The sequence below is a fragment of the Myotis daubentonii genome, chromosome 8 (genome assembly GCF_963259705.1).
Source record: "Myotis daubentonii chromosome 8, mMyoDau2.1, whole genome shotgun sequence".
NCBI classification, from domain to species: Eukaryota; Metazoa; Chordata; class Mammalia; order Chiroptera; family Vespertilionidae; genus Myotis; species Myotis daubentonii.
Window position 1 is genome coordinate 30,306,892 of NC_081847.1, and position 26,570 is coordinate 30,333,461.

Sequence of the window (26,570 nt, forward strand, 5' to 3'; positions counted from 1 at the left end):
TAAATGCCCTTGACCGGAATCGAACCTGGGACCCTTCAGTCCCCAGGCCGACGCTCTATCCATTGAACCAAACCAGCCAGGGCGACCTTTTCTTTTTTGATGTTGAGTTTTATAAGTTCTTTATAAAGTTTGGATATTAACCCCTTACCATAGGTATCATTGGTGAATATTTTCTCCCATTCAGTGGATTGTCTATTCATTTTGTTGATGCTTTCCTTTGCTGTGCAAAAACATTTTAGTTTGATGTAGTCCCATTTGCTTATTTTTTCTTTTGTTTCCCTTGCCTGAGGAGATATATCAAAAAACCAAACCAAACCAAACATCATTACTAGAAATGCCTGAGATTTTACTGCCTATGTAGTCTTCTAGAATTTTTATGGTTTCAAGTCTAACATTTAAATCTTTAATCCATTTTGAATTTATTCTTGTGTATGGTGTAAGAAGGTGGTCTAGTTTCTTTCCTTTGTGTTTTTTTTTTCATGTGTCTGTCCAACTTTCCCGACACTATTTATTGAATAGACTATCTTTACCCCATTGTATGTTATTGCCTCCTTTGTCAAATATTAATTGACCATAAAGGCATGGGTTTATTTCTGGGCTCTCTATTCTGTTCCATTTATCTCGATGTCTGTTTTTATGCCAGTACCATGTTGCCTTGATTACTATGGCCTTATAATATAGTTTGATATCAGGTAGCATGACTCCTAAAACTGTTCTTCTTTCTCAAGATTGCTGTGGCTATTTGGGGTCTTTTGTGGTTCCATATAAATTTTTGGGATATTTACTCTAGTTCTGTGATACACCATTGGTATCTTGATAGGAATTGACTTGAATCTATAGATTGCTTTGGGTAAACATTTTAATGATGCTAATTCTTCCTACCCACTAACAAGGATAGAACACTTATTTGTATCTTCTTCCATTTATTTTTCAGTATCTTAAAATTTTTCAAGTACAGGTGTTTTACATCCTTGCTTAAATTTTTTTCCTGGTTTTAAATACAATTGTAAATGGGATTGTTTTCTTAGTTTCCCTTTCTGATAGTTCATTATTGGTGTATAAAGATGCAACTGATTTCTGGATATTTATTTTGTATCCTGCTACTTTACTGAATTCATATATCATTTCTAGTAGTTTTTTTGGTGGAATCTTTAGGGTTGTCTATAAACAGCATCATGTCATCTGCTCTAAATTTGTTTTGCACCCTGCATGCCCCCACCATTGAACTTTTAAGAAAAATCAGTTGAGACCCCTGTCAAGTAAGAGGTAAAAAAATCTTCATATAGCAAGAATAACTGATCCTCACATTTTATTTGAGGCCTAAAAGAAAAATTAAACTTGTTAAGTTAGAAATATCCTCAGAGGCAGTTGAACTCTCTGGAGTCCCCGTCTGTTCACCCCAGCAGCCTTGTTTGAAACTGTCCACGACTCTGCTCCACTGGCCCTGCCCTGGTCCCTTGGCTTTCCCTCTGGTGCCAGGACATTCCCCATTCGTGTTCATCCTAGTGGGGAGCAAGTTGAAACCCAAGTCTCTAATTCCACTTGACAACCTATCAGTATATTGAGGCCTTTCTTTGGAAACTACTCCTGGTCTTTAAAAAGGTGCCAAAATCTATTAACTCTTTGTAGGACCAGAATACGCCATCTGGGTTCTCTACCCTGGGAAGAAGCTTGCGTTATACACTTAGCACTTGCATTGGAGCTGCACATCCTGAATTCCTTCAGCCAATCTGATTTCCATCTGAGGAGGATCAGTTTGGGGTGTCTGAGCAGTTAGCCCAGAGCCTGAGAACTCCCTTTGTTAAGGGCATCCCTTCCAGAGAGCCCTTCCTGATTATCCCAGCTCCACAGCGTTCCCTTCTCAGAACCCTTGTGAAATGTACTGGTCCAGATGTGTCTTAGGCATTGACCTTCATCCCAACTCTTCATCTTTAGTGTGGACATGTGAGGAGGAGAATCAATTCACTCTGGAGCAATATATATATGGTATTATTACCCCAACTCGCCACATCTTGCCTGTGGCAAACAATATAAATCAATCACTTGCTCTTTTCTATTGAACTCAGATATGACCTCAAAAATCCTTCTGGCCCTGACTGGTTTGGCTCAGTGGATAAAGCGTCGGCCTGTGGACTGAAGGGTCCCGGGTTCGATTCTGGTCAGGGGCATGTACCTTGGTTGTGGGCACATCCCCAGTAAGGGGTGTGCAGGAGGCAGCTGATCGATGTTTCTAACTCTCTATCCCTCTCCCTTCCTCTCTGTAAAAAATCAATAAAATATATTTTAAAAAATCCTTCTGCACAGTAATTGATAGGAGGTGGGTTCTAAGAAGAAGTACATTTTTTCATTCCTGTTCTAGAGATTAAAATGTGCTATAAGAATGTACTACAAAAGAGATAAAGGTTATGTGGTAATTTTGATGAGGGGCAGATTGTTTTAATCATTTACTTAATTCATCAGATATTTATTGAGCATTTACTCTATGCCAGTCACTGTGCTCGGCAGAGGAAGGTAGAAACACCCCATGAGTATAGAACAGGGGCTCATATAAGACGGGGGGAGGGGCCCTGGCCAGTTTGGTCCAGTGGTTGGAGTGTTGGCCCATGGCCCAAAGGGTCACGAGTTCAATACCCATTCAAGAGCGCATACCTGGGGTTTCAGGTCCTTCCCTGCCCCCCACCCCAGTCAATGTGTCTCTCTCACATCGATGTCTCTCTTTCTCTCCCTTCCTCCTCCCTCCCTTTCATTCTCTCTGAAAGTCAATGGAAAAAATACCCTCGGATGAGGATTAAAAAAAGAAAAAGATTGGGGGAAGGAGCCAGAGGAGGCTTCCTTGGACTTTTTTTAAGGAAGAAAAGGAACTAGATAAATTTGGAAGCAGGGTGGGGGAGAGCATAGCCGACAGTAGGAACAATTTATTGTACAGGCACAGATGTACAACAGCTACCCAAGAGTTTTGATGACTAAAGTAAAGAACATCAGATAAAAACAACAGGAAATGAGTTTTTTATGTGTATTTCTCAGAACACTCATGTCAAAAATATAATGGGGGAGTGTTTAAGAAGATTCACGATACTGTGTCTGTGGAAGGGCTGTGCAGATGGCGGCATGCTGTGAAAGAGAGCTACGAAGAGCGTGGTCTGTGGGCCAGCAGCAGCAGCGGGGAGCTGGTTAGAGAGGGACATTCTCAGGCGCCAGCTCGGACCCACTGAGTCAGACACTCTGAGGAGGAGCCTGCAGGTCTGGGGCTTAGCATGCCTTGTAGGAGGGATTGCTCCACAGTGACTGTGGATGCTGTCATAACCGCTGAATGTCCCTCAGGGACCTTTACCACCCCAAACTGGATGCAGCATTGTCCCCGCTGCACTCAGCCTCAGCTTCTCCTGGTTTACCTGGCTCCATCCATCCCACACCACCCAGGATTTCAGACTCCACATTTGACACCTCACCCCCGACACACACACACACACACACACACACACACACACACACACACACTGTATGACATATCCCAGCTACCCTCATGCCCTGGGAGCCTGTTAGTCTGACTAATAACCTGAAGCCAGTAGACACAGATAAAAGCCAAGCGATGGTGGGCAGAGTGAAGGAGGCCATGTCAACCTATTCAGCCAGATGGACCTTTTCCCCTCCGTCCCACTCTGGGCAAGCATGGAGGGCCCAGGCTCTAAACTGGCCTGCCTGGGTTACTCCCTGGCTTCTCCTCTTTCTTACTGTGTGACTTGGGGTGAGTTATTTATGATCTCTGTGCCTGCAGCTCTAAAACAGAAATTAGAATGCTATTCATTTCATAGGTTGGTGTAGGAATGAATGAGTTAATGTAGATAAAGTACTTCAAATAGGGCCTGGCTTACTACTACTACTACTACTACTACTACTACTACTACTACTATCAGCATTATAGTATTCACCTTTTGCAACAGAACCCTGTCCTTCACTTTCTCTTCACTGCTCTTGGCCTTGCAACCTGGCCCACCGGACATTGTGAACGTCTTACGTTGAACACATCATTCCCCCTGTCAAAAGTCTTCAGTGGCACCTCTCCCTCGCCATTATTATTGATTTTAACCCCCAGCCCCTTTTAAAGTAATGGAACCCTTTGCTTCTAATAGACTTACAGATAATAGTGGATCTTTTTTGATTAAAGTCATGGATGGGAAGGACTTTCAGCACTTCCTTGCCTCCCAAGAGACATCCCTATGGAACTCTGGGATCTAAGGAATCCAGCACAGAAACATCTGGCCTAGGAAATCCAAACAGCAGTCAAGTTGCCCATTTGCTCCAAGATCACAGACTCCTCCCCGGAAGGCAAATCACCATGTGCAATTGCACCTCACATCTTTGCTCGAGCTGCTCACCTGGTCCACTCATCAAGATGGCTTCAGTCTGAACTTCCCACCTAAACTGTCGGACTTCGCTCTGCTGTGTGTCCTCCTGGTCAGCCCAGTCCTGAGGGACCCTCCTTCCTCTTGACCCTGGTCTCCCTGTACTTTGTCAGACACCCTCCCGCAGGCAAGGAACAACAGACCCTGGGGAACCCTGAGAACAGAGGAGCCCAGGAGGAGTTATTTGCAACTCAGAATGTTCTGGCCAGCTGCCCAGGCTTTGTTCCGGCTTCCGATGTTCTTTAGAATCTTCTCATTACATCACTAAAAGAAGCACAACTAAGCACTAATCTCTCCCTCTTTTTTTAATAACTTTTATTGTGTTTTCTGATTATAAAAGTAACATATTGGAACAAATATATAAAATACAAAAAAGTTATCAAAAAGAAAATAAAGATACACTGTAATGTTTCCACAGAGACAAGCATTGTTAATACTTTGGTATGTTTTCTTGAAGTATTTCTGTACAAATACATTCACATTCATTCTTGCTATTTAGATCATAATTACATAACTATAGGTTATATGCCATTGAAACGTCTTCAAAAAGAAAGTTTTTAATAGCAAAATAATATTCCTCCAATTGGATATACATTTACTCAAAAAACAATAACTAACATATTGTTGTTGTTGTTGTTGTTATTGTTAATCTTCACCCGAGGATATTTTTTTCCATTGAGTTTTAGAGAGAGTGGAAGGGAGGAGTAAAGAGGGAGGAGGGATAAGAGAGAGAGAGAGAAACATTGATCTCACATCTATTGGTTGCCTTCTGCACGCACTACAAATGGGTCCAGAGATCGAACCTGCAACTCAGGTATGTGCCCTTGACTGCAAAGCAAATCTGAAACCCTCTGGAGTGCAGGCCGATGCTTTAACTACTGAGCAACCCCAGTCAGGTCTAAAAACATTTACTGAGTACTGCATCAGCATGTGTTTGGTGCTGATATATACAGTAATGAATACACAGGATTTGGCCCAAGTAGCTAACAGTCCATAGTGGGAGGTATATTTTTAACAAATGAACATAAATATAAAATTACAAATTACATCAGGTTTAATAAGGGAACAGAATAGTATGCTAGGAGAAAGCTTAGTCCAGAGAAAAAAACATAACCAAGATTAGAAGTACAGGTGAAAGCTCTCTGAGGTAGTGACATTTCATTTGAGTCCCAAAGATCAATAAAAGTTAGCAAAAAGAGTGGGAAGGAGAACAATTCTGACTGTCAGGTTTTGCTGCATTCCAATCATAATAGAAATCTCAGTGGCTTAAAACATTTACTTCACTCACAAGTCTTGGATTTGGCTGGGGTCTGGATGATCTTGGCTGGGCCCAGCTGGGCTTGGCTCCAGGCTGCAGGCTGGTGATGGGACGCTCCAAGGGCCTTACACAGAGGCAAACAGCTATGGAGACATGCTCTTCTCACGGTGGATGATAGAAGTAGATGAGGCTCTTCTCGCGGTGGAGGATAGAAGTAGATGAGGCTCTTCTCATGGTGGAGGGTAGAAGTAGATGAGGCTCTTCTCACGGTGGAGGATAGAAGTACACAGACTTCTCAGCACATTTAAAGCCTCCGCTAGCATCAGGTCTGTTCACATTTATCAGTCAAAGCTCCAGGTATGAGGGCTAGAAAGCATGCCCTCTCTCCTCTGTGGAGACGTTCTAAAAAGGACACGGGTGGACACTTTATTACAAGGGCAGAGGGAAGACTTGAGAACAATAACACAATTTACCTCGTAGAATAAAAAAAAAAAACATGGAAAAGACTCGGAGTCAGGAAAGAACTAGAAGAAAGGCCACTGTGGCTGAAACACCCAGAGAGAGGAGAGGAGTCATAAATAATGACATTAGAGGAGCAGTGAGATGCTTTGTAGGCTGTTTTAAAATAAACTTAACTTTTATTATCACTGCATTAAAATGTCCAAACGAGAGAGTGATGAGGCAGATGATGTAGGTAGGCTCATGGAATACCATTTCTACTGAAATACTTAGTATCCAAGCCTTGCAAGTACAAATAATTATGTGATACAGTTCTGGTCAATGAGATAAAAGCTTATATGTGACTAGAAGCCCGGTGCATGAAATTAGTGCATGGGGGAGGAGTTCCCCTCAGCCCAGCCTGCATCCTCTCCAAACTGGGACCCCTTGGGGGATGTCCGACTGCTGGTTTAGGCTCAATCCTGGGGATCGGGCCTAAACTGGTAGTTGGACAGCTCTCTCACAATCCAGGACTGCTGGCTCCTAACTGCTCACCTGCCTGCCTGCCTGATTGCCCCTAACTGCCCCCCTGCCAGCCTGGTCACCCCCAACTGCCACCTCCACCCCCCCCCCCACCGCCAGCCTGGTTTCCCCTAACTGCCCCCTGGCACCGGCCTGGTCACCCCTTACTGCTCCTCCCTGCCAGCCTGGTCGCACCACGCAACCTGCTGTTCAGTCATTTGGTCGTCCCTCACTACCCCCCCCCTGCCGGCCCGGTCGCCTCACGCAGCCTGCTGGTCATTATTGTTCCTGGCACAGTGTCCTGGACAATTTGCATATTCCTCTATTATTGGTATAGATTAGAAGAGTGTCTGGGAAATCTTTGGATTTCCTTATAAAAAGGGAACTTAATTTTGACAGATTTGGTACTTTTCTCTTTTCTAACTTCCATCCTGGAATACAAATATGATGCCTGGAAGCACAGCAGTTATATTGTGACCATGAGGATAAATGATAAATGTAAGAATAGCAGAAATGTAGAAAGTAGCTGGGTCCTTCCTAACATTGTTCAGCTTCTGCATCAGCTCTGAACTGCCTGTATCAGGACTTCTTCTCATATGAGAAAAAAAAATAAGCCCCTTTTCTTTTCTTCTTAAGCAACCATAAATTGGATTTTCCTTTACTTACCTCTGAATAAATTCTACACTGATACAAATTATATGATCCAATTTATGCTCTAAAGGAATCTGAGTATTGTTTTGTAAGAATGAATTTTATGAGGCAGGGAAGAGGAAAAGCCAGGAAATCAGTTAGAAAATTGTTGTAATAATTCAGGAGGAGATGAAGTTATCTTGGCTGCAGTAGAGCTAGAGATTAATGAATAGATTAGAGAAACATTTTTAAAGAAAAACGAATGTGATGATGGATTAGCTGCATGTCAGGGAGAGGAGAGATGATAGGCAGAATGATGAGACTGGGAATATGATGAGATGCCATGCCCATGACTATGACCAAAGGGTTTTGCAGACGTCATTGGGGTTTGTAGCTGAAAAGCCACCCCATGACAGAGAAGAGAGTATGTAGGAATGGACTTTTTCCACAGGTATGGGGTTTAAGGTTGGAGTCTTCCAGAAGCAGAACCTGCACCAAGGACTGTGGTGGAGGCAGTTTAATTGGGAGATATTTCCAAGAAGCACCAGTAGGGAAGTGAGGAAGGAAGGAAAATGAACAAATGGGTGCTACTATGAGCAACTGAGACTCAATCCTGTCGGGGGCCCTCTGAGGAATGGAATGTGTCCCACTCCAGCAGCCAAGAAGCTGGGTTGTTTATCCACCAGCTCCTCCTGTCCATCATTTCATTGAGGGCACTCACCATTCCTGAGGGCCTCAGATCACCAGCACTTCTGAGCACACCCCCACACCCAGGGAACGCCCTCAGCTGCAGTCTTCAGGGCTTAAAGGGGAAGCCATCAACGTGGTTGTGGTGAGTGCCGAGAGAATGTAGAGAGCACCAACCGCATCTACTACACTTGGAAACAAAGTGCTCTCGTCAGCCTCCTGATGGGAAGTCTCTCCCAGCTGAGTGTAGTTCTCAGGAGACTGAACCACTGGCCCAGCTAGCCAGAGGAGCTGAAAGCAAGATTTTCTCCCTCTGCCCTCCGTCAGGCGCTGCTGAGTCAAAGCTACATTTCGGCAACGAAGATGCACATTTGATTAATGTAAATGATGAATTCTGCTTGAGATAACTGCATTTGGGACTTTCCCCCTGTATTTCTGAGTCTCATGTGTGAGCAAACTATCAGTGCTGTGATAGGCTCATGTGTCCTCTTCAATCTCTTCTCTATAAAATGTGAGGCACGCTATAGCGTTGGGGTCAGATGACTCAGCGTGGACATCCTAAAGGAACTGTACCCAGTCCAGTGGAAGACAGCAAATTGTGGCTGCAGAAAGGCTGGGATTGTATCCAGGCACACGAGTGAGAGCCCACCGTTGAGGCCAAAGTTAACATTAACCAGGGTGATTTGGAATTTTAATTTTTGTGGAGTTCTTAATTTTTATTTTCCATATCTTAGACTACGTGTACAAGCAGATGTTTGAGTACTTGATAGAGGGAGGTTGAATTGGATCCGATTATTCAAGTGTAGAACAGTTTCCTATCGTCACCACCATAATATTAGAGTTTTTAAATCTATCGTTTGAGCTCAGTACATGACTTCAGCTCAGCTCTTTTGAACGAGAAGGCCTACTCTGAGATGGGAACACAGAAGGGAGTGAGCTGTCAGTATAAGATGTAGGTCTTAGAGTTGATTTAGTTAATGTGCAGAACTGACGCACTTCAGAGCCTTTGGGGAAAAGAGCTAAATTGCCCACCTTAGTGTTTTATAAGATTTAAAGATTCTTTTGATGTCAGGATACAACAATGACACTCGGAGAGATGAAAGGCAGAACTCTTTGTTACCTAGAGCTCCAAATGAAAGGCTTCCAGGCAGGGCCACACGCAGGGGGTTGCACCCCTGGCCAGGGTAATAGCAAGCTGGAGCTGCAGGGGGCAGCATATGTATGAAAACCAGTGTAGGTTTAGCTCAGGTCAGGTCTCTGTAAACTGGCTCATTGGACTAAGTTCTTGGGCTCTGGGCATAGGGACTGTCCCTGCTTGTCTGGGAGCTGGCCCCCGGGCAATTAGGGCTGCTACGTGGTGGCCTGGAGTATGATAGCCCTGCGAAGTAAGTGATTGAGAGTGTGAATTTAATTAGTGCTCAAAAAAAGCTCAACTGACCAACTTCTAGCTGGGACTTCAAAACTAGGTCAGGACATCTAAAACAAACAAAGTAAACAGTGACAACAACAACAAACAGACCTATATTTCTCCTTGGCCTCAGGACAATGAAAAAAATAGTGGTTGGTATTGGGATGTGGCCACAGGACTGTAGCATTGAGTGCTCCCTAATAGACAGTTCATTTCCTCCCCTAACAAGATGGCCGCACCCCTGTTGACTATAAGTTTAGACCCGGTGAAAGGGGACAAAAATTGGATATGTTAGAGGGAGCCATCTGCCTCCTGCTTTCCTGTCTTCATCCCAAGATGGGTCCTCGAGCTTGTGAAGAGACATTCTTGGGAAGAAGTCTCCTGCCCTCCTCTCTGCCCCAAATCATTTCTTCCCATGGGAGGAGGATGGACTGACAGAATTGTGAGTCTAGGAAGATGAATGGGATGCAGATGGCTCACTCCTTTCCTCTGTCTTTAGTTTCTACCCATTTGGTGAACTCTCCCAGGAAGGCTCTGCTCCTAAGATAGGAAGTCCTGCAATTGTGCAGGTAAACAAATGGGTAAATCTGTCCAATTCAGGGATAAAGCAAGAGGAAGCCCACTGTAGCTTAAACCAATTGAACTTTACCTCTAATAAAACATATTCTGGCCCTAGCCGGGTTGGCTCAGTGGGTAGAGCGTTGGCCTGCAGACCAAAGCGTCCCAGGTTTGATTCTGGTCAAGGGCACGTACCTTGGCTGCAGGCTCTTCCCCAGCCCAGGCCCTGATCAGGGCTCATGCAGGAGGCAATCAATTGATGTGTTTCTCTCACCTCGATGTTTCTCTCTCTCTTTCCTTCTCTCTTCCACTCTCCCTAAAAATCAATGGAAAAATATCCTCGGGTGAGGATTAACAAAACAACAACAAAAACCTTATTCTGTACCTTGATCGCCATTTGTGTGACTCCTGCAATACTAGTCCCTTGCTCAGAATTCTGATGTGCTAGTGAAAATAAGATGAATTATCTTTTGTATAAGCATGTCCACCAACCATTTTTCCTTGTACTAGTACATCTGTGCCACCCCTCCCTCTCTTCTTGAATCTGGACTAATCTTGTGAGTGGCTTTGACATTATGCAGAAGTGAAAATTTGGGATTTCTGAGCCCAACCCTGATGATGGCCTGTAATTTCTATTTCACTTACAGGGAAACTCACTCTGCGCAGAGTCCATGTGATACAGCTAGAGGGAGGGGTCAAGTGCAGAGAGAGGTATTGGTGGTTGAGACACCACATATAAAGGATGGCCACATGGAGGAGAACCAGGCCTCAGTGCATGAGAGAGCCCACGAGAAGAGAGAGGTCCAGCTACCCCAGCCAAGCCCCAGCTGGGGTGTCAGACATGTGAATAAGACCGCCCTCCCCCATCCCCAGTTGAGTTGCACCAGCTGATATCAGGTGGTGCAAACACAAGCCATCCCTTACTGAGCACTGCCCACATTCCTGAGCAATAAAATGGCTGTTGTTTAAGCAATTAAATTTTGGACTGGCATGTTACACAAATAGATAAACTAAAACTGCCTGTACTCCCAACGATGAGGTATTGGAGTTGCCTGAGTGCTCATAAGAATGTTACATTAGAAAGTAGGATTGAAGACACAGAACAGAAAGGACGTGAGATGCAAAGTACATGAAGAGGACATGGCCTAAGATGAAGAAGGGTGAGGTAGGGTTGTGGATTTAGTGGTGTGAAGATTAGGAAATTTCATTCTCACGCGCTGGTTTTTCTGTGATGTCTGAGATGAGATCATCAGCTGAATGGGAGTTGGAGATGTAGTTTGAGGACTGAGGAGGACCTATAAAGTCATCTTGGATGATGGGAAGATAGCTCACTAGGAAGCATGTTTGATCCCTGAGCAATGTTGAATGTCTGTTTGTAGTAGTCAGCCATGAAATGGACATGAATCTAGTCTAATAAACCCATGTTAATCTACTGGGATGTAGGGCTGAAATGATGGAGAGGGGCCAGGAAATGATGGTTCTCCATTCTGGCTGAACACTGTGATCATCTGAACAATTTTTTAAAATCCCCAATGACTCCTTTAAAAACAAAAAACAAAAGTGATGCTAGCATCTACTCCTTGGAATTCCTGATTTAATTAGTCTAGGACAAAGCCTGTGCATTAAATTTAGAGGTGTCTTCCTACTAGTCTCATGGCCAAATCTGACATTTCCAGCCATGTTGGCTGCACACTGCATAATTTCAGATGCCTCCACCCATATAATCTACATTGGGAATCGTTCCCCTAAATTTTTGCCATGCACAACATTCAAAACTGTACATGGTGGCTGGTACATCCAGCCTTGTTCTGTTTGCAGTTCTTTGACTTTCTCAGCATCACTTTCCTCATTCCCCTCCTACTCCTTCTCATGTCTTTCAATTTACACATTCTCCCTGAGGAAACTAATCAGCTCCCAATCTCCCTATCTCCCAGTCTCCTACCATATTCATGAGTCACCACTCCAAAGCTCCTAAATTTTGCTGCCCACACATCCCTCAGGCATCTCAAACCCAAGCTCATTGCCCCTCTTCCTCCCATATTCTCTCTCTCTGTTCAGGACACTGTTATCCATCCAGGTACTCAGCTTAGAAACATCAATCTTCTTTGGCTCCATTGTCCTCCTCATTCCTCTCCTCTCTCCTCTCCCACACCCCCAGGTAAAGGATATAACAAGAAGATGGCTATCTGCAAGCCAAGAAGAGAGCTCTCACCTGACACTGGAACTGCCAGCACCATGATCATGAATTTTCCAACCTCCAGAACTGTGAGAAATAAATATTGGTGGTTTAAGCCACTCAATCTTGCCTGAAGTGACTGAGACACCATTTTTATATACTCGTTAAAGCCCAGTTCATGTCCAGCCCTCCCCATGCCCCCTTCTTATAACACTAAAAGTTATTTTCTCTGTGTGTTCTTACTCCTAACCACACTGCACATTTCTATCCACCTCTATACCTCATAGATCTCAAGGGGAGAATTCTTCTGCTATCTCCAGGGCCTGGCATAGCGCATGATCCCTATTAGGTGGTCAATAAGTGAAGGAGCAGATACTCTGCCAACAAGAAGCAAAAGTAAACTTGACTCACAGGGGTTGGAATAGATGCATTTACTTGGCATGCCAGTGCAATTATAGGTCATGGGTGATTTAAAGGCTGTTTCTGCAGGAGCCAATAAATCTTTTATGAAGGCCTTGTCATCCAGCATAACTGCCCAACTTGTCTTTGGCTGTTTAAATGCACCACCTGAGACTCTGATAATCCTACAGATTGCCTGCACAGCAGGGAATACTCAGGCACGAAGCAAGAGGGTACAAGGCCCTCTACAGAGCCTAAGGGAATGCTCCCAGGGTAAGGGGTCCACATGGACTGAGCCTGGCCTAGGAACTCAGGGGTCAGACAGAAAAGTTGATTGTGGCAGATTGCGTTAATAGACTCAATTCTTACCCATCCCTGTATCCATGTCATTTTCCATGTGACTTGAGAGAGTATCTTTTTCCACCTATAAGCTTTGTATTTGGTCACATGACTCTCCTTAGACAGTTGAAAGAGGAACAAGTGACAGGTGACTCTAGTCCTCCAGAGGCCTTACCTGTTTCTGTTAGCTCTCTGGTACCTTCGCTATCAGCAGGAGAATGAGATTCCTGACTAGGCCACTGACCCAGGAAGAGGATAAGAAAGATGCATGAACAATAAGCATTTATTGTGGAATTCCATGAGGTTCTGTGTTATTTGTTATGCAGTGTATCGTGACTCGGGCTTGCATGATGGGCCATGACCCAGATCAACCAGAAACACAATGGGCATGAAGGGCAAAGGCAGAAGTGCATCAAAGATAATTGGCATCCCTAGCTGGTTTGGCTCAGTGGATAGAGCGTCAGCCTGCGGACTGAAGGGTCCCAGGTTCGATTCCAGTCAAGGGCACGTGCTCAGGTTGTGGGCTCAATCCCCAATAGGGGGCGTGCAGGAGGCAGCCGATCAATTATTCTCTCTCATCATTGATGTTTCAATCTCTCTCTCCCTCTCTCTTCCTCTCTGAAATCAATAAAAAATATATTTTAAAAAATAATTGGCAAATGCTATCATCAGAAAAAGCAACATGTATTCCCAGGCCTGGGGACTGGGAGTGGAGAAGCTAAGTGAGAAGGCACTCATCCGTGGAGCATTCTCCAGGGCAGGAGGCAGGGCAGAGGTTGAAGAAACCTTCCCTTCATTGGCTCTGTGCTGTCTGTCTGTAGCTGGTTCTTATCGGTGCCTGTGTGTAGAAGTCTGGGCATCACTCCACCACACTCCCACCAGGTATCACATTCAAGGTTGGGGTGGCTGCTTGCTGAGAGCAGGAGAGCTGGGTCCTAGTTGCAGATTTTCTGCAAATTCTTTGGATGACTCGAGGTAGGTCACTGGTCCTCCCTAAGCCTCAGTTTCCTCGTTAATCAAGCAGGGCATTGCACAAATTCCTTTATCATTCAGGATGGGCTAGTTTTTGCAGCAAACTGCAAACTCCAGTCACTTGAAAAACAAACCAAAAAAAATACACTGTGTCTAAGGTTTATTGGTGTTGTCCTCACTAAGGACCAAGGGTGATAGAGTAGTCACTCTCTAAATTGTTGCCAGTCACCAAAACAGAGGAAGAAGAGAGGGGGGGGCCAGTCACACACTGGCTCTTACAGCTCCTGCCTGAAAGGGATGTGCTTTCACCCACTTTTCATGGGCCAAGGCATGTCTGTGACCAAATTTAACTCCAGACAGGCATGGAATTGCAATTTCACCCTGTTCTTGGAAGGAGAAAAACATGGGACATTTGCAAACAGCCTATGACGCACTATGCTCTGCATACAGCTTGACATTTTGAATATTTTCGAATTTAAATGTCTCCTTCTTCCAGCTGCATCATCAATACTGTCCCTTCATCTACTTCTCCTACAGTGTGGCTTCTCAACTCTGTATATATAACCCAGATATTGACTAGAGTCACCCGGTCTGAGGTCTACATAACAATGGCTTGAACCCTCATTTTTCTTCCTGAGGGAAGTCCAGTGTCCTGCCACAAGCATTTTGTGAATCCCTGAGTCCCCTCCAGCAAGTCTTGCCCTCGCTTGCCTGTCCCCTGCAATGGCTTTGTTCTCCTCCTGCTCCATTCTGATGTGAAAGCAGCCCTCCTTCCCTTGATTTCCTCTAAATTTACTCCCACAACGCATCTATGTGCAGAGCAGACTTTGCTGAAGATGTGGACAGGACAGAGACTTGCATCACAGAAACACGTGTAACTTAAAGATCAATATCAGACCTTCCAGTTCTTTGGAGTCTCTGGGTCACCCTAAGACGGAGGACTTCTCTCCAGGCTATGCTCTGGGGGTGGGGAACTCCTTGCCATGGGGTAACCCCACTCTTGCCAGCTCCTACACACTCTTTATTATGGACAGACGGTGACATAGCTCTGCACTCTCTACTTGGCCCCAGTCATATTCATCGCAGATGGGCATTCAAAGTGTCTGCTAAACAAAGCACCATCCACTGTGAGTCTTGAGTGGCTCAGAAGACCTGGTAGAGGCTCTGAAATCCCAGTCCCCACCCACAGCCTGGACCCCTTCGTGAGAAGAAAGGAGCAATATAGAGATTTATGTGTCCACTGACAAAGGCGCTGCTGCCTTCCCCTTGCCCCAACCCTTAAAAGGGAGAAGTTGCTAGCATCAGTGGTGGTTTTAAATAACCTTCTCTCCGTTAAATACAGACACACTTGTTTTATGAGCACTCTTACATGAATGCCAGGCCCCATACCCCACCACCAACTCACGGGGATGATCCTGTGTTTATCTTCATTTTACTGATGAGGAAACTGAGACGGAAACGGAGAACAAATCCCCTTTTCTTTCTCTGTCAAACTGCATCTATCTGATCTCATGCCTTTTACAGGAAAGGCTTTCTGCTTAAAATAGTTCAAGAAAAGCTGAGAAAGATTACCTGAAGGGGTGTTTATTGCTATCGTTGCCTTGTATCATGCTGTTGAAATTCATTTTTAAGTTAACAAAGGGGATAGACCTCTGCATGTGCCAAGCTCTGCGGTCTGCACCGGGAGGGAGAGGAAAGATGGACACACTCTAGTATTTGAGTCCACGGACCACAGTGCTAAAACAGGGGAAGCAGGACTCCCTGCTGCCAGCAGGCCCCTGTGGAGGTACCTATCTAGTCCCCCTGAGAATGTCAGGGGAGAGATGAGTAAGGGGCTAAGGGTTGGGTGTAGAGAGGGCTGTTCAAAATTGCTTGAAGGAGAGTTTACCAAGTTTTATGTGTCCATATGGGGCAGCTTATAAACATTCCCTTACACTTTTCCCTTTTTCCCCAAAAATCTTCTGCCCCATCCTACTCCAAAGCTTGGTGGTTTCTCAGTCCTGGCATGCTAAGGGCTATTCGCTGGCCTGATTGTTTAGAGATAATCCCTTCCATTGCACGTTGCACACCTGCACTCATACCTCATCCACTCTCAACAGAAATCGATATAAAAGTCCCCATTTTAAAGATGGGAAAACTGAGTCCAGAGATTTCCCCTTAGATCTCCCAACTTCATGCTAATGGATGAAACTAGTCCTCAAATCCCTTGCGATTCAGTCCTGGAATGCTTCTGGATCCCAAGGCTGCCGCACGGAGACCCAGCCACCAGGATGTAGCAGCTGTCAGAAGCCCCAGCAACTCCAATAGGCATCACACTCAGAACTGAGTCCCCATTCCTGGGTCTCATTAATGAGGGCATGATTTTCTTCCCCTCCATGGGAATCTGGGACTGGCAGCAGTTTTAGCACAAATGATGTTATTCCCTATTTCTTTACTACTTCTCATTGTTTCTGAGGAATTGTTTTGCAGGAGCAAGGAGATGGAGATTTGCGATCACACAGGTTTAGGGTGTGAGCCACTGGTCCTGTGCATCACAGGGAGCCAGGAAAAGCATGATCTATCTATGAATGAGGACAGACCATCTCTGCCTGTTGATCCTCCTGAAGCCTTATAAGAAAACAGAAATAGAGTTGCCAATGAGTGATTGGAACATGAATTTGTGCCAAACTTGGGCTTAAGCCTGGATTCCCATGCCCCTGGCAGTACAGGGGGAAAAGAAAAACAAACACTTTATGTTTACACATTAAGAGACACCATTCTAATGACTCACTGCTTAAAGAAAATTCATTGTGAAAATCATACAATTTTTAGGAGTGATGAATGAGAAAGAAGGCATAACTTACGGGATGCAGCAAACACAGTACCTAAATAGGATGCATCACTTAGATGTGGGAACTCTTAAGTGACTCTGTTACGGTGAACTGTTTTCTTTATCAAAGAGTAAAATGATAGGTCTTTTTTCTCTTCATGTTGGAAATTTTCCTTAACATTAACTTCTAGCTCATCTATTGCTTGTTGTTTTGTTTTTTTTGGGTTGTTGTTTGGGGTTTTTTGCCAATTACATATTTAATTTTTAAGTTCTTTCTTGTTCTCTGTTCCGTTTTATAGCAACTGATACTTTATGGATGCCATGTCTTGTCAAATGGATGTGTTTATTGTAGGGGTGTTATATAGTTCATTTTGTTCACGGAATTATTTGTGTCCTCAGGAGTCTGTTATCAATGAAAATATATTTCTCAATTACCTACAATTTGCCAGGTGTTGCTCCAGGCACTTTAGGGAATAAAACAGTTGCTGCTCCTATGGAGCTTATGTGCTGGTTGAAAGAGAAAGAAAATAAAGCCACAAACAAACACATAAGATAATGTCAGGTATGGATAACAGCTATGAAAACTGAGAAATAAGTGTAAAAACTGGTTCAGAAGCTGTGAGCCTAATAGAGCTCAGTGAACAACCATGTGGAATACTCACCCAGAATTCAGAGAGATACACAGGTGGAAACACGACAGAGGAAGCTGGGCATAAACAGGATGGATTAAGAAGCTGCAACATGTGCTTAATAGGGCTCTCAGAAGGAAAAAAGGAGAGTCAAATTTGAAAGGTAATCAAATTTTTTAAATAAATGAAAAAAAATATTAAGCTTCAGATAGAAAAAACATACAAAGTTCTAAGCGGTGGGAAGATAAACAAACCTTACATAATTATAGTATAAGTACAATTGGTTACATCATACATAATTCTAGTACAGTATCAAAACCAGAAAATTGACATATTGGTGCAATGTGTAGGTATAGGTCTACGCCATTTTATCACATGTGTAGATTTGTTAACCACCACTGCATTCAAGATATAAAACTATCCTGTCACCAGAGAGATATCTCTTTATGCTCCATCCAGACATTTCATGGTATAACTGAAGAACATCAAAAGAAAATACTAAGGGCTGCTAGAAATGAATAAGGTATCTTAACACAAAGAAACTAACGTCTCAGAGAAACCAAGATGGCGGCATAGGTAATCACCTATACTTGCTGCCTCCCACAGCCACACCAAAATTACAACTAAGCGGCAGAACAACTACCACCCAGAACCCCGGGAGAGCTGGCTGAGTGGAAATTCTACAACCAGAGAGGTGAAGAAAGTGCATTGAGACTGGTAAGAGGTGCGGAGGCGCAGAAAGGGCTGGCACCTGGATGTGCTGTTCTTTAAACTGGGAGTGAGATATAAGCTCCCGCTTGCTCTGAATTCCAGTTACGGGCGAGACTCTGGGGGACCCAGACAAGTACAGAGAGAAACTGGACTGTCTGGCATTGGGACAGGAATGTGAGGGTGGCTTACTCTTAGAGGTGCTCGCAGCAATCATTGTTCCTGCACAGGTGCGCGGGATGCGGAGAACCAGGGGCTTCTCTGGTTCAGGGAAGCCATTGCTGTTTGCTCTGCCCTGGTGATTCCCAGTGACCTGGCCCCACCCAATTTACAACCCCACCCACGCTGTGCACATCAGCTTTTGCATATGAATGGCCTGTTCTTTCACCTAAAACACACTGCAGCTGGCTCAGAGAGCCCCAGAGATTCCAAAAGAAGGCCCACTACCTGGCAGCAGCAGTGACCTTGCTCCACAGCTGGGCCTCGTCTGGGCACTTCCAAACCCCATACAAAGAGGAGGAATCTGCAGATGTCTCTGTAGCTCCTGCTGGGCTGCCCCAGACAGTGGCTGACCTTATACCTCCTTGGAGATGATAACAGATTACAACTCTTCACATCCATAAGAGACACACTCAAGGGGCAGACTCAGTGAGCACCAAAGCCCCACTGAAGCAAGTCCTTCCCCATAAGGGTGTCTCCTGCGCAACTGATCCTCCAGTGTAGACACAGCTGGTCACCACAGCCATTTGGCCTGGAGGTCAATTCCTCCCAGTGATACCAACAGCAATCAAGGGTTAACTACAACAAGACTGCAAACATCCTACAAAGGGGTGCACCAAGAGCGTCCATCTCAAGTGACTGGGGAGGCTGAGCCACTGGGCCCTATTGGACACCAACCACACAAGGCCACTCTATCAACTCAAGGAGACTTAGCAGCTACCCAGTACATAGAAACAAACACAGGGAAGCAGCGAAAATGCGGAGGCAAAGAAACAAGTCACAAACAAAAGAAATGGATGAAAGCAAACTACTGGATATAGAGTCCAAAACCACAGTTATAAAGTTACTCAAGAATCTTCTAGAAACCTCCGAGAAATCTAGTGAGACCCTCAAGGATATGAAAAAAAGACCAATTAGAAATTAAGCATACTCTGACTGAAATAAAGAATAATATACAGAGATCCAACAGCAGACTAGAGGATCCCAAGAATCAAGTCAAAGATTTGAAATACGAAGAAGCAAAAAGCACCCAACCAGAAAAGCAAAAAGAAAAACGAATCCAAAAATATGAAGCTAGTGTAAGGAGCCTCTGGGACAACTTCAAGCATAACAACATCCGAATTATGGGGGTGCCAGCAGAAGAGAGGGAGCAAGATATTGAAAACCTATTTGAAGAAATAATGACTGAAAACTTCCCCTATCTGGTGAAAGAAATAGACTTACAAGTCCAGGAAGCACAGAGAACCCCAAACAAGAGGAATCTAAAGAGGACCACACCAAGACACATCATAATTAAAATGCCAAGGGCAAAAGACAAAGAGAGAATCTTAAAAGCAGCAAGAGAAAAGCAGTTAGTTACCTACAAGGGAGTACCCATATGACTGTCAGCTGATTTCTCAACAGAAACTTTGCAGGCCAGAAAGGAGTGGCAAGAAATATACAAAGTGATGAATAGCAAGAACCTACAACCAAGATTACTCTACCCAGGAAAGCTATCATTCAGAATTGAAGGGCAGATAAAGAGCTTCACAGACAAGAAAAAGCTAAAGGAGTTCATCATCATCAATCCAGTATTATATGAAATGCTGAACAGTATTCTCTAAGAAGAGGAAGAAAAAGGTAAAGATAAAAATTATAAACAACAAAGTGACAACAAATACATATCTATCAACAAGTAAATCTAAAAATCAAGTGAATAAAAAATCTGAAGAACAGAATAAACTGGTGAATAGAATAGAATCAGGGGCATAGAAAGGGAGTGGACTGACAATTCTCGGGGGGGTACAGGAAGAGATTGGACAAAAGTCTTACACCTATGGGCGAGGACAATGCGGGGGGTAAGGGTATGGGGTGGGGTGGAAACCGGGTGAAGGGGAGCTATGGGAGGAAAAAAGAGGAACAACTGTAATAATCTGAACAATAAAGATATATTAAAAAAAAACAACAACAACTAACATCTCACCATTAGCTACAGATGCCAGAAAGAAAGGAATAATGCATTCAAGGTGCAGAGGGAAAAGGATGCTATGACCAGCTAAGCCTTCATTCAAGAGTGAACAAATCAAATATATTTTCAGACACACGAAAGTTGGAGGGGGGGGGGGGGAAGAAGTTACTGAAAACATTCTTCATCAAGTGTGAAAATAGCCCAACTGGTGTGGCTCAATGGTTGAGCTTTGATCTATGAACCAGCAGGGCACGGTTCGATTCCAGGTCAGGGCACACGTCCAGTTAAGGGCTCAATCCCCAGTGTGGGGCATGCAGGAGGCAGCAAATCAGTGATAACTCTCTTATCATTGATGTTTCTATCTCTCTCTCCCTCTCCCTTTCTCTCTGAAATCAATAAAAATATATTTTTAAAGTGTGAAAATAAGCCCAGAGAGAAGAGATAAGATGCAAGACAGAAGTTTAAAACGTTGTTAAAAATAAGTTCATAAATCTAAAAAGAAAACCGACCTTATAATAATAACTATTTTTATGTTTAAAAGCAGAGTGAAACCTAATTATGAGACAGAAATGCCATACAGATGGATGGGAGGAGGAGCATTCAAAGATAACAGCCTTGCTCTCTAGCCCAGTGGTTCTCAACCTTCCTAATGTTGCGACCCTTCAATACAGTTCCTCATGTTGTGGTGACCCCCAATTTCATTGTTACAAATTGAACATAATTAAAGCATAGTGATTAATCACAAAAACAATATGTAGTTATATATGTGTTTTCCGATGGTCTTAGGCGACCCCTGTGAAAGGGTCGTTTGGTTTGGTTCAGTGGATAGAGTGTCGGCCTGCGGACTGAAGGGTCCAGGTTCGATTCCAGCCAAGGGCACATACCCAGATTGTGGGCTCAATCCCCAGTGTGGGGCATGTGGGAGGCAGCTAATCAATGATTCTCTCTCATCATTGATGTTTCTATCTCTCTCTCCTTCTCTCTTCCTCTCTAAAGTTAATAAAAATATTAAAAAAATAAAAATAAAATAAAAAGATAACAGCCTTAGTAAGGGCAAGATGAGAGACTGATTTGGCTTTAGAAGATTGTGTAAGAAAAGTATAAAGTAACTACAGTTAATAAATAAGTAGTAAAATTCAATCACCAATGTTATCTACCATCCAATATATTGCCACACACTGATCCACTTGCATTAAAGAATTATATCGCATGTAGTATAAAATTAAAAAATGTATAATTTTTTCCTGTTTTCAAATAATTAAAATACCGTCCCTTTTAGATGTGAGTGTAGGTGCCAGTTGTCTTTTCTTGGGAAAAACTGTCCTTCATTCTGAAATTAGACCCTTCCTAAGTTTTTGTTTATTTTATTAAATGATGGCAACAGGAGATAATTAGAATTTTTATCACCGTATGTTAGTCTCCCAAATGTCTTTTAAGTTTTTACAGGGAGGGAGGGCAACAAGAAGAGGATCTTCAAAGCCAAGTTTTGAATTTGAAACACCTGACTTCGCTGCATTTTTTCCAACAAACTCAGTCACACCTTTTTGAATGGTTTGTGCACTCCTTGGTTTAATAAACAACCCAACATTCTTCAGAAGGAGCCCTTGAAACACAACACTTCTCCCTCCCCTGGTGGGCAGTAATTTTCTATTCAGTTTGTGCTACGTGGGGGGAAGTCACACAATTCTAGAAATTACCATTTTTGAGTGCCAGTGTCATGCTGGGTGTTAATTGAGGCCCACTGGACACACTGGTGGGCGAGGCCAGGACTGCTGCCCTCAGAGTCCTGCTCACGGGCCCCAACCGGCTGGAAAGAGCAGGTCTGCGCAGCTTGGCACTAGGAGGCTGTGGGAATCGGTTCCCAACCTCCAGAATGGTTTTATTTTTAAATCATTAGGCACACAGGCTCTGGTGTGTTCCCAGCGTGCTCTTAAAACACTCAGGGAAACCTAAGTACACATTAGTGGCTTTCCTCTCACTTATCAGAAGATACAATGAGCTTTTAAAAGCTAATTTCATTACTATTAAAAAAGAGACTTCTTGTCCTGACCGGGTGCCTCGGTTGGAGCATTGTCCTGTACACCAAAAGGTTGCAGGTTAGATGCCTGCTTGGGGCTCGTATGGGAGGCAACCAATCTGTTTCTCTCACACACCCATGTCTGTCTGTCTGTCTGTCTGTCTGTCTGTCTCTCTCTCTCTCTCTCTCTCTCTCTCCAGTTCCCCTTCGTCTCTCTCTAATCAATGAAAACATATCCTTGGGTTAGGATTTTTTTTAAAAGACTTCTTTAACATGGGATGCAGAGTCATAGACTCCAGTGTCCTCAGGGTCTCTAGACAGATGCTAGGACATGTGGCAGAGTCAGGTGTAAGATAATGGCTCAGTCCTTAGGTATGTGAGCAATAAGCTAAGGTCAGCTGTCACCTACAGCCAATACCTTGAGATTTGAGCATCTTGAGTCTAAAACCAGCCCTCTATCACTGTAGTTACCACACACCCCAGTTTCTGGAATCCCTGCCCTTTTCATTATATCTGAGCTTTCTCTTCAAAAGCTTTTCCTTGTGGAAGGAGATGGATGGTGTGTTCAAAGAGAGTTAGAATGGTGCATTTTAACAGACAGAATGGTAACCACAGTTCTGCCCTAATGGGGGGTTTTAGGCATAGGTAACAGAGACCGTGGGAAGTAGATGACTTCTGCATGGGGAGGTGCAGGTGTGTGTGTGTGAGGGGAAGGGGGCCCTGTGATGGAAGGGTGTCCTGTCCAGGGTGGGTCCCTGCATTGCACCCTGAGCTGCCAGGATAGGCTCTGGCCACCCATGACCCTGAACTGGAATAAGCTGGGTTGGAAAGTAACACTCTTACTTGTTTTCATTAATCTTCCTTAAATGTTTGCATAGCTTACATTTACTTTAATGTTTCATACTAGAAATGTTTGGGGTTTTTTTTTAATTTAGAAGTTTGGTGTGACTAGAAATATGCTATAGGAATGTAACTCAGCCTAGGGAAAAATTGGCTTTGTTATGTGGATGAAAAAGGGGCTACATGGCAGACCTGACAAGTTCAGTGACAGTAACCTCACAGGATGGCCTGATCATAGATTCCTAACTGGACAGACCATGGTGGGTAGTCACATCCCAGGCCTACAGCTTCCTCAGCAAAGGTCAGTCTTTACCCTAAGCGAACCCTGTTCATTTTTTTCACTCATCTAGTACTTACTTTTGAAATATCAGAGTAATTTTCTTTTCCCGACCCTTGGGGGCACAATCTCTGGCATCAGAGCAATGAAACTCCTCCTTGTTATCTTCTTGCCTGAATACCATCTCTATCCTATCTAATAAAAGAGAAACATGGTAATTAGCATATGTCCGCTACAATTCCCATTGGCTAATCAGGGCGATATGCAAATTAACTGCCAGCCAAGATGGTGGCCGGCAGCCAGGCAGCTTGAAGTTAACATGAGGCTTGCTTGCTTCAGTGAAGGAGGAAACCAACGTTCCCCGCCTGCCTTGCCGGCCTCTGAGCTTGCAGTTTGAAACATTGTTACAAATATAGAAGCTAAACAAAACCCCAGAAACCTGCTTTCAGCCCACCGGGATCTCAGAGCTGGAGTTGATACAGTGTTTCGATTATAGAACCCAAACAAACCAGATACCTTCTTTCAGCAGCAGAGGCCTCAGAGCTGGAGCCAGAGCTAAAGCTGGCCCAGAATTTAAAAAAAAAAAGAAAAAAAGGAGCAGTTGGGAGCTTCAGTCACCCGCCAGCCTGAAAACAGCCCTCAGCCCCTCACCCAGACTGGCCAGGCACACCAGTGGGGACCCCCACCCTGAAGGGTGTGTGACCAGCTGCAAACAGCCATCATCCCCTCACCCAGGCTGGCCAGGCACCCCAGTGGGGACCTCCACCCTGATCCAGGACACCCTTCAGGGCAAACCAACCAGCCCCCACCCATGTACTAGGCCTCTATCCTATATAGTAAAAGGTTAATATGCCTCCCGGCACTGGGATCAGCGTGACAGGGGGCAGTGCCCAAACCCCCTGATCGCCCTGCGGCTCTGTGTGTGACAAGGTGCAGTGCCCCAACCCCTCCCCACCCCCCACGGGCCCTGCTCCGTGTGTGACAGGGTAGAGCCATAACCTCCCCATCGGCCCTGCCCTGAGTGTGAGAGTGGCAGCGCCCCAACCCCCTGATCGGCCCTGCTCTGTGGGTGATAGAGGGCGTTGCCCCAACCCCCTGATTGGCCCTGCTCTGTGCGTGACAGGGGGTGGCGCCGCAACCTCCCCATCGACCCTGCCTTGAGTGTGACAGGGGACGGTGCCCCAACCCCCCAATCGGCCCTACCTTGAGCGTGACTGAGGGTGACATCGCAACCTCCCGATCCGCCCTGCTCTGTGCATGACAGGGGGCGGCGCCCCAACTCCCCAATCGGCCCTTCTCTGAGCCCGACCAGGGGCTGCACCTAGGGATTGGGCCTGCCCTCTGACACCTGGGAGCGGGCCTAAGCCAGCAGGGCGTTATCTCCCAATGGGTCCCAGACTGCGAGAGGGCACAGGCCGGGCCTCTAGTCTATATATATAAAAGCCTAAGCAACTGAATGACCGAACAACCAGTCAACTGGTTGACCAGTCGCTATGACGCATACTGACCACCATGAGGCAGATGCTCAATGTAGGAGCTGCCCCCTGGTGGTCAGTGCGCTCCCACAGCCAACCTCCTGTGGCCAGCCAACCTCCTGCAGCCCCTCCCCTCAGCCAGCCAACTTCCTGCAGCCCCCACAGCCCGCCCCGCGCCCCCCCCCCCCCGCCCCCTGGCCAACCTCCCATGTCCCCAATTGCCCCGATTGCAAGCCAGGCTGAGGGATCCCACCCATGCACAAATTCATGCACCGAGCCTCAGTTTTCTATAAATGTTAAATGTTAGCTATCCTATACCCACCGATATAAAAGAAGTAGCCATTTTACTTTTTATCTAATCCTGGAGATTTTCTCACTTTGCTTTCTCCCATCTCCTTAATATACCCCCAATGGATTTCATATACCCTTCCCTTACATTTTCTCCTTTGATTCTAATGTATAAAAAGAACAGTCAAACTGCCATTCTCCAGAGCATTTTCTCAATTCGTTGAGATTTTTGCTTGGCCCTCAGATTTGGCTCAAATAAACTCTTATAAAATTTTTCTACACATTTGGACTTTCTTTCATTGAAAGTTATATGTCATTTCACTTAAAGTCAAAGTTTCCAAGAACCTATTGAGCATAGAGGGAGAGAGGGGACAGCACCACATTCCATTCTGGAATGCTGCAGCTCATTAGCAACTTTCACTGCAGGGAACACATGGCCCAGCTGAGGCCTGTCTACAAAACAAGTGAGGTCAGGGGCAATTTCTCTGCGGGAAGCTTGTTACCACCAGTGGCTTCATCCAGAAAGATTAGGCTCTTATTCAAAAATATTTTAAGCCTTTTTTTGAAAAAAAACAAAAAAACAAAAAAAAAAACAACTGTTGGCAAATCAGAGAAAAGGCAGAATGTCTTCTTGTTTTTAAGAAGTTACCACGTTCTCAAAGAGAGCTGGAAAAGAGGAAACACCCTAACAGGAAACCCCCTGCAAACAACAAAACTGGGAATTGAGTGAGGAGCTGTAATGCGGCAGCTGTGGTCTGTGGGGAGATTGGCTCCTGCCCTGGAGAGTGGATGTCAGTCAGGAGAGAGAACACTCCCAGATAAAGAGTGGATAACTGCCAGGGCTACGGGACGTGAGCCTTAGGAGGTGTTGGGATGTGTTAACCAGACCCATCCTTCAGGGTCAGGGTACTCATTCCCTCAGCTGCCAGGAGTGTTGGCTGATGAGAGCTCACAGCTGAGCCCCTCCCTGAGGACTATACTAGGTCCAAGGGGGCTACCTCCCAGGAGGTTACAACCCTCTCTGTGAGCAGCCAAATCCAAGGACTGGCCAATGCAGGCTTTCAAAGGTTGGATCCCTGCGACGGTTAATTTTATGTGACAGACTGGCTGGGCCAGGTGCCCAGATATTGGGTCAAACGTTATTCTGAATGTTTCTGTGAAGGTGTTTTGTTTGTTTTTTTTTCTTTTATGATGTTAATATTTTTAGTTGGTGAACTTTGAGTAAAGCACATTGCTTTGTATAATTTGGGCGGGCTTCATCCAATCCATGGAAGGCCTTAATAGAACAATGACTGACCTCCCCTGAGCAAGAAGGAATCCTGCCAGCAGACTGCCTTTGGATTCAAACTGCAACAATTCCCTGAGTCTCCAGCCCATCAGCCTGCCCTATCAGATTCTGGACTTGCCAGTCTCCACAATCATGCACGGTCTCCCCAAAGGTGAGACCTGACACAGACATATAAGCCCTATGACCAGAGAGACTGGCTTGTTTCAGAGCAACAGTGTCATTATTTTGTTTTCTAATTAGCTGTAGCCAAAACCGGTTTGGCTCAGTGGATAGAGCGTTGGT